The sequence below is a fragment of the Dioscorea cayenensis genome, chromosome 11 (assembly GCF_009730915.1).
Source record: "Dioscorea cayenensis subsp. rotundata cultivar TDr96_F1 chromosome 11, TDr96_F1_v2_PseudoChromosome.rev07_lg8_w22 25.fasta, whole genome shotgun sequence".
Classification (NCBI taxonomy): Eukaryota; Viridiplantae; Streptophyta; class Magnoliopsida; order Dioscoreales; family Dioscoreaceae; genus Dioscorea; species Dioscorea cayenensis.
In genome coordinates this window covers 7829468-7838320 of record NC_052481.1, presented here as the reverse complement: position 1 = coordinate 7838320, position 8853 = coordinate 7829468, and the positions used below count along the sequence as shown (strand labels likewise).

Sequence of the window (8853 nt, the reverse complement as noted above, 5' to 3'; positions counted from 1 at the left end):
GATCAGCCTAGAAAGTGAGCTGACATTTTCATGTTGTTTTAAAGTTAATTACCCTTTTCCATGGTGTCTTGTTGAAGAAATTTGAACTTGTTCTTGAAAATTCAAGTAATATTAGTTGGATGTTGTTTAAGGTATTAACTAGGATTCTATATTTTTTCCCAATTACCTACTAAACTTCTTAAGATCACTCATTATTTTTTTTTAAAGTAGAATTTTCTCAGAGGATAAGATAGAAAATATATTTGAGTAAATGTCCCTCAATTGATTTTGATATTAAAATTTTAGAAAGGCAGATTAATAATCTTGAGAGAGGGAATTGTTTTTTTGCTTCAGGGACTTCTGTTGAAGAGGCGATTGACACTTCAATTCTCTTATTAACCATTATACTTCTTACAACTCTCTGCTTAGACTCAATAATTTGAAATGGGCTTAAAGGGCTCAAAGAGCTAGATTAATGTGGGCTTATAATGGTGATTTAAACAGTTTTTTCCATAATAGTGCTCGCAATAATAAGCACAAAAATTCTATCTTTTAGATTCTTGATCATACTGGTAGCTTGAAAATTGATAAGGTTGTTATTGAGAGTATTTTTATCAACCATTATACTAGTCTCTAGTCAAAGCCCAATCCTATGTCTTTCTTATATCTAATTTAGGCTCTTCCTTCTGATCTTCCTACTATTTCTGTGTCTAATAGTGTTATAGTCACTAGAAATTTTACTAGAAATAAAATTTACAAAACTTTAATGTCCTTAGCTCCTGGTGAAAGACTGGGTCCTGATGGTTTTCATTATGAATTTTATAATTTTTTTTTAGGATGTTTAGGACAGTTTATTTTATGCTATTGATTATTGACGGACACTTATAGGGTGTAAATTATGCAAATATATAAGCATGCAAGAATGCAATTAATACTACAATTGGTCCGTAATATCGCAAGTGTATGGGTTATCAAGTAATACCCGGTGATATATGGACCAAGGAATATGGTCCGCTAAGTGAGGGTCCTAAGAATGATGTCTCAACTAACAAGCTAGCTCATGACCAATGTGAATCGGCTCCCTAGCTGTCATACTCAATAAAAAATAAAAATCTCAAAGGTTCACTACCCCGGTGTTATCGCCTTGCCCTGTCAGTATGCGCGATAGGATGGCGTGCAAGTATCAGAATGTTGGTTGTCCTAGGGCAGACGCCTTTGAGTCCAGCATACATAAGTCTCCCAGTTCCAAAGTGTTTGGGTCAAACCCGATTTGGGATCATGTAGACTGGTAGGTCGATGTGGCGTTTGGAGTACGATGCTGTGTGGGTGTATTCCACGCTTACTAACCCCATCCACAAAAGAAAGAATCCATGTAGGACATCATGTACTCCTCCCTGAACATTTGGAAACTGATTGTCTCCATATGCCCCAGGTTGATGATGGTATGATCGAGCTCGAAAAAGCTTATGAACTCCATCCGAAGCTCCGAGTAAGTTGGCTCATTGATGCTGAAGAACTGGTCCCAGCCCTGGACAGAAATAAGATCCCGTACCTCATTGGCGAGACCTATGCTCTCAAGCATCACGGACAATGGGTGCATAACGGGTACATCATGGCCATTATGTGAGCATAACAGTCTCAAAATGACTGTTACCAAGGGCGTGATGATTCTCTGGATGATCACAATGGGTACACATTGGCTCATCATGTGGTTTAGCAACTCAGCTGTATATTATACTAGGGTCACCATGGACGCACAATGCCCGTGGTGTATCTGTTGTGTTGAAGAATTACGCAACAACCAGCTAATAACAGGCTACCTCATTTCCAGGTATTGCTAGGGTGAGTTATAACAGGTGAATAACACCCGTTATGGGTCATCTCCCCTCTATTCAGTATTTGAACATAATAATCATCACAACGGCCATTGTTTATCGATGAATGGCCGATGTGATACCCGACCAAGGTAAAAGTTTTATACAAGGGCTTACGTTAATTGAAATTCACATAAAAAACATTCACCAATCATCATTAAACTATTTCATGCCATTGAAACATCAAAAAAATCATGATTTTAAAGGTATTGAAAGGGTTCTTATAGAATTGGCCGAAAAGAGAAGTTTGTTTAGTGGTGAAAATCAACGGGATGTGGTGCTAAATCAAAAGAGAACAAGGTCTAAGCTTGTTGGAATCACTAAGCATACATTAGGAAGATTCTCTGGTGAAGTGGTAGAGAGGAAATTAGATTTTGAGTGAGAAAGGCCAAGAGTCGGCCATTGGCAACCCTATATCTCCTTATAATGAGGTTAAATACTGCTTTGACAACAAAAGTGGATGCGCTCACACAGAAGTTGGATCTACTCATGAATTATGTTTAGGGTGTCAGCTTGATTTCTAGAGCTGTACATGTTTTGTGAAACTTGTGGAGGAGGACATTGGACTACTTAATGCCTAATTATAAGCTTAGCAGTAGCTCCTGTAAAGCAAGTTGATTACATTAGAAGAGGTCAAAAGAACCAGAATAACCCCTACAATAGCACCTATAACTACGGGTGGAGGAATCATCCTAACATTTCATCGAATTGAGATTAGCAATAAATGACTCCTCAGTAACCAAATTACTAGTATTAATCACAACACCTAGAACCTGAAAGAAAGTTCTCCACAGAAGATGTTTTGGCCAAGTATATGACAAGTAACGATGCAAGGATGGATGAGGTCGGTATTATATTAAGAAACGTCCAATCATCAATTAAGAACTTGGAAAATTAGGTCAGACAGTTGGCAAGAGCTAGTACAGAAAGACCTTAATAAAGCCTCTCTAGAAATACTAAAGAAAATTGAAGGGAGCAGCTGACAGACACTTTCCTACTGGTGTTCGGTGTGTAAAAATATGAATATGTGAATATATAAGTATGCAAGTACATAGTAAAACATCATAATCAAGTCCAAAATGCCACAAGTGCATGGGTCATCAAGTAATACCTCGTGGATGAACACGAGGGTCGTATTTCCCCAGGACGGCAAGGGACTCCTATTACTTCCTTTTTGCTTAATCAATAGCCTAAACATTTAAGTTCTCTCTGTAAGTTAATTGTGCAAATTATGGATACAATACGATTGGAGATATCGTTAAGCACACTTCAAAGGAGTGGGAGTATGTATGAAGGCCATCTTGATTACTAATTATGATAGGCGTTAAGTATCAATTCTGTCCTATGATCGAACAGGAAGAATTAAAAGGCCTACTATCCCCAATAAGCCATGGCGACTATATCTAAGTCACTAGAACTTAAGATGGAATTCCTCCACCCCATTACTCAGATGGAATCTAATCCTCCTCAGTCTCCTATACTCGCATTAAGTACGGGAACCCTACGAGAAGAAATCAAACTCTAAGTCTAAAGGTCAATCAATCTGTAATCTAGAAACCCAGCTATGCCTAACCTCTTAGAACATGCATAGATCTATCATGGCATGGGTGTCATCAATGTGGGGGCATATCCTCCTCGTTCACATAAACAAAGATAAACAATTAAATCATGTAATGATTAAGAAAACTAGAACAATATATATTGATTGGTTAAGATTTATAAATAATAACTGAGGGTCCTAGATATACAATTTTCCTCGAATTAGGTTCTCATGGATCAAAGAAAGTAAAACATCAAAGTGCAAAGTGAGCCACAAGACCAAATAATGAATAAATAAATGTACAATGTGTTCCTAGACTAACTTCCTCCAATAGTTCTCTAAAGGTTCGGGGATTAGTGGATCCTATGGTTGTCTAGATGATGTGTGTCATGAACGCCCTTCTCCAGTGATGATCATTGATCTTCTTTGGAGAAACTCACAGGAATATGCTGAAATATCGATAAAAATCACCTTCAATGCTCTTGCTCTCTAGAAATCTGGCCGCCCTGACTCTTTGGCAAAGAATCTCCCCTTAAATTAAAAAAACTAGGGTATTTATAGTAATCGGCTCCATCAAAGCCTCACCACGAGCGTTGTGATGCCCATTGTGAGTAAGTTGTTACTTGAGCTCCAAGTCTCATCTTGACAGTGACTTTGGGCATTATGCATCTTGACAATAGTCGTTATAGACTTTATAATGCTCGTTCTGAGGCTGTTATGGCTTCTAGTTGCTACTAGTGTGCTCATGCTGCCATGGCTCGATCATGGTAATGGTAAGTGTAGACAATGAGCATTATGAGTTCCCATAACGCCCGTTATGAGTTGTGGTATACCATTGATTCAGCAACATGCCTCATTTTGCTTCAAACCATACTTGAATTCACTTCTTTCTTCCTAAAACATAAATAAAGGTCATTGTGAACAAAAGAATGAAATTTTGTCCTAATGAGATGCTAAAAAAGTACAATTTTACACTAGATGCAATGTAAATGGTATAGAAAATATGATCAATTTAGCACTTATCAGCTGTTCAAGGCCATCTCACTTTGAAGTGGTAAGTCCATCGAGGCAAGAACTGCCCAAGATTCAAGTGCTGAGATAAAAAGGACAGCAGTACAGGAAGGCCCTAGTACTTTTATAGGAAACTATTGAAGAAGATAAGCAGGCAATTGAGTAAGAACCTAAAGAGTTATCACTAGCTTGACCGATAGTTTGGCAATATAAAGCCCAAGTTCGTTAACCTCCCAGACTAAAAGCCGATAAGGAGGATGTATAATTCAAGAAGTTCATGACTATTTGTCATCCACATAAACATCCCCATTATTGATGAGTTATCCTAGATGCCAAAATATACCAAATTACTAAAGGACTTGCTTAAAAAGGAAGTTGGAAGAGGTTGATACAGTGGCTCTTAATGGTAATTGTTCCACCTTGGAAGTTTTGTGATCCCATGCTTGTTGGGTGATGTCAAGAAGAGAATGCACTCACTGATTCAAAAGCTAGTATAAACATGATACCATATACTAGCTAAATGAAGCTCGGATTGGGAGAATTGAGGCCAACAAGAATGACCTTAAAATTGGCCAACAGTTAGTGAGAATATCATGGGGAATTGTGGAAGATGTGCTCATCACCATTGAAAAGTTAGTTTTCCCTATGAACTTTGTGATCCTTGACATAGATGAAGCAGTAGAGAATCCATTTATTCTTAGAAGACCGTTCTTAAACACATCCAGGGCTCTCATCAATTGGATAGATAAAAAAATGACATTAAAAGTGGGAGATAAAAAAGTGGTTTACAAACTCCCACGTGCCATGAAGCACTCCATGGACCGAGATGATGAATATTACTTTGCACATGAACATAATTTTCCTATTTCTAACTTTATGCATGATGTGTTCATGGTGAACCCTCTTCATGAATACTTCAAGGGATAACTTGAGTAAGAGCCAACACATTCCAAAAAACCACAACATCAAGGGACCAAAAGATGAAATCACTACTAAGGTAATAAACTCCACTTTGAAAGCAGGTAAAGAAGGAACATCCTCTCTACTCACTCCCACTAACTCAAAATTATCTTGAGATAAGAACAAGTATGCCAGGCTCAAGATGTAAAACAAACGCTTCTTGAGAGACAACCCAAGTAGTTTACTATGCATTAGTTCATTTAGTTTATTTAGTGTTAGTTTTAATCATCTAGTGATTGAATAAAAAGTGGTATTTACTTTAATGGTGTGATGACAACTCGGCTCCAGTGAATTCTATGAGTAAAATATGATTATGAAGTCTAATACTATTATTAGGAACTGTTTTCATGGCATTTTACACAGGGAGAATCCTTAGTTTTTCACTATGAGTATCACAAAAAGGGGTACTTACACCATTATACAACCAGTGTCACAGGCTCACAAGCCCAGATAATAACAGTGGTGATAATCATGGTCGTTCGATATAGTGAACTATTTCTTTGAATTTTGTAGTTTTAGCACGACCTTACCATGCCCGTGGTTAGGTTGTTGTGAATATAACAAATACACCCTTTGTGTAACCACAAGTGCACGGGTCATAAAAATAGTAAAATGTACCCAAATGGGTTGGGTAGTTGAATCCACAAATACTAGTAAGCTTTCAATACTCGTTGTTCTTCTAATATCTAGCTAGATCAAAAAGGGTAAAAGAATAAAATGGACTAATAACTCAAGTAAAAGTAGGATTGGAAATGAATTGGGTGAGGATGACAGAGATAGAGTAGTGCCCCGAACTAATCCCCTTAACAAATGCAATGACTAGGCAATGATTCAAGTGCTTCTTCTTGGACCATGGTGACCACCTATGAAGGGTTTGATAATGTATATCCTCACTCAAGGCTTGGAGTGGACTCAAACCCTTTCCTAATGTGTGCCCTAGCTAGACGAATAGATTCTATCCTCTAGACAACACAAAGGCAATCTAAGGTTAACTAGAAACTTAGTTGCATTACAACGATGGGGAACTAGTAACAAAAAATCAATGGTCACTAGGCTATTGGCAATCCCCATGTCAAGTTAACAATGAACCATCAACAAGGCAATCAACACAAAGATGAACAAACACTATAAAAAAAAGGTAAACCACAAGGAAACTCAAGAATCAATATCATTAAAATCAAAACATTAAAAATCATGGCCCATAATCATGGGCACTAAAAGATGGTTAACCCCTCATGGTATTATAAACACATGAAAGAATAAAGAAAACAAAAGAGAATGAATCCATTAAAGCAAAAGAGCACGAGCTTGTTCCTCCCACTAATTATCTTGGGTTTGAGGTATTTTCGGCTTAACAAGGAAAACACTCTTTGCTTGCTTCTAGCATGATCACGCTCAAGTGAAACATGGTCAAAGCATGAGCGTGTTCCCTCCCACTAGAAAATCTAGGTGAATGTTCAGCTGATTCACTCAAAAGCCTAACCAAGAAAGTATGGTCTAATCACGTCCGTGCTTAGCCTGTGTCGAGCCCAAAATTGTCCTTTTAACTTCAGACTCTAGGGTTTCACTCTCATCTTTTTTTACGGATTCTTCTCTCCACCGGGAGGACTTTAAGGAGAGCAAAGATCAGGCTTCACCACACCTTCTAAGGGGATCAAGTATGAGTTGGAGGCACAAGGGAAGTGGGGTTAGCATATTGGAACTCGACTAGGAAGATTATCTTGTGAAGGAGGGAGTCATATCTTTTTCCTTTGGTTCTTTCTCTTTATCTTCCTTGTTGTACTCGTCCATGAGGGGTTAATCATCCATGGTGCCCTGGGATGCGAACTATGATGCTTTGTATGCTTTAACTACTTGCTTTTAATGTTTACGAAGTTCTTAAGATTCATGTATTAAATCTTGTGTTGCATAACTTGATGTGTTTGATGTGTAAAACTTGGTGTATAGATTACCATAGTTGTAGTTTCCTTGTGTGATCGCAAAACTTGATGTGTTTGAAATGCACAGTTATCTTGTCAAAACTTGGTGTATATGAGAACCATAGATGCAACATTGTCGTTGAGCACACACTTGAATCTTAGAATGTACATGGTAGGCCTTAGAAGCAAGTCAGCATGCTATTTCTCATAGGGATCACCTCGGACATTGCTCTTTTTTGTTAAAATCTTGATCCTAGTCACCAAACATCTCCATCTGTTTTTTCCTTGTTTGTTTGTTTCTATTCTTTAAACCAACATAATTCTTGCTCAACTAGACATCGGAAGAAGAGTTAGTGCTTTAAGTCTAGTCTCTAAGGTTTAATAACCTTACCCCTCATGGTGTACCACTTTATTACTTGTTTGAGACCCGTACACTTATGGAGTGCGCATCAAGTTTTTGGCACCATTGCTGGGGATGGGCAACTTTTAGGAAAATTTGGATTCCGGTGATTTAGTTTGTTAATATTGTTCATATTTGTAAATACTTGTTTTCTTTCCATTCTATGTCATTATTTTCACCTTATTTTTATTTTCATTCTTTTTCTTGCTTGAACTTACATTGACTCATCTTTTCGTGTCTAGATAAAATTGTATGACCCGTGGAAGCACGTCTTCTACATTGATGAACCTTGATTTGGAGGTTGAGAGGAATTTCTGAAGAAGAATTAGGCAGATTAATTGGAGTTAGATAGAACCAGTGGAGATTAGTGTGAACATAGGTCAAGAGGAAAACATGGTCGGGAAAGAACAACGAAGTATTTCCTATTTTTCTCTACCAAACTTGAAGGCAGTAGGGTCAAGCATTGTTCGCCCTTCTGTTGCTGTGAACAATTTCTAACTAAAGCCTAATATCATTCAGATGGTACATCAGATGTGTCAGTTAGATGGATTTTAGGATGAAGACCCTTATAATCATTTCTGGAGTATCCTGGAAATTTGTGATACCTTCAAGTTGAACAATGTGTCCAAGGATACTGTTCACCTCAGACTCTTTCTATTCTCATTGTGAGGAAGAGCCAAACAATGGCTAAATTCCTTGCCACAAGGGTCTTTGACAACATCGAAGCAAGTTTCAGAAACTTTTATCACTAGATATTTCCCTCCAACAAAAATCATAAGCTGAGGAGTGATATTTCATCCTTTGTGCAATTAGAATATGAATCCTTATATGAAAATTAGGAGATGTGCAGGGAAATGTTGAGGAAATGCCCACAATATGGAATAATGGAATGGATGCAGATTCAAATCTTCTACAATGGCCTGAGCAATGCTACTAAACAAATGCTTGATGCTGCTTTAGGGGCATCATTGTGTAATAAGCAACTAACCAAGGCATATACATTGATCGAAGAGATGGAAAAATAATGGCTATCAGTGGAGTTCTGAGAGGAGTAAACCAGTACGAGCCGCTGGAATTTATCAAGTGGATGTCGTCACTACTTTGGTCGCACAGGTTGAAGCCATCACAAAGAGATTGGATTCATTGCAGTCGATCACCCAGTGTGTAGAG

General features: G+C 37.8%; 1 non-coding gene across 1 annotated transcript; it reads right to left on the bottom strand.

The window, feature by feature from the left end:
• Positions 1–8459: 8459 nt before the first annotated feature.
• On the bottom strand, positions 8460–8566 carry LOC120272884. The gene has a single exon (XR_005540417.1). It is a non-coding gene; the product is annotated as a small nucleolar RNA R71 (small nucleolar RNA).
• Positions 8567–8853: the final 287 nt, after the last annotated feature.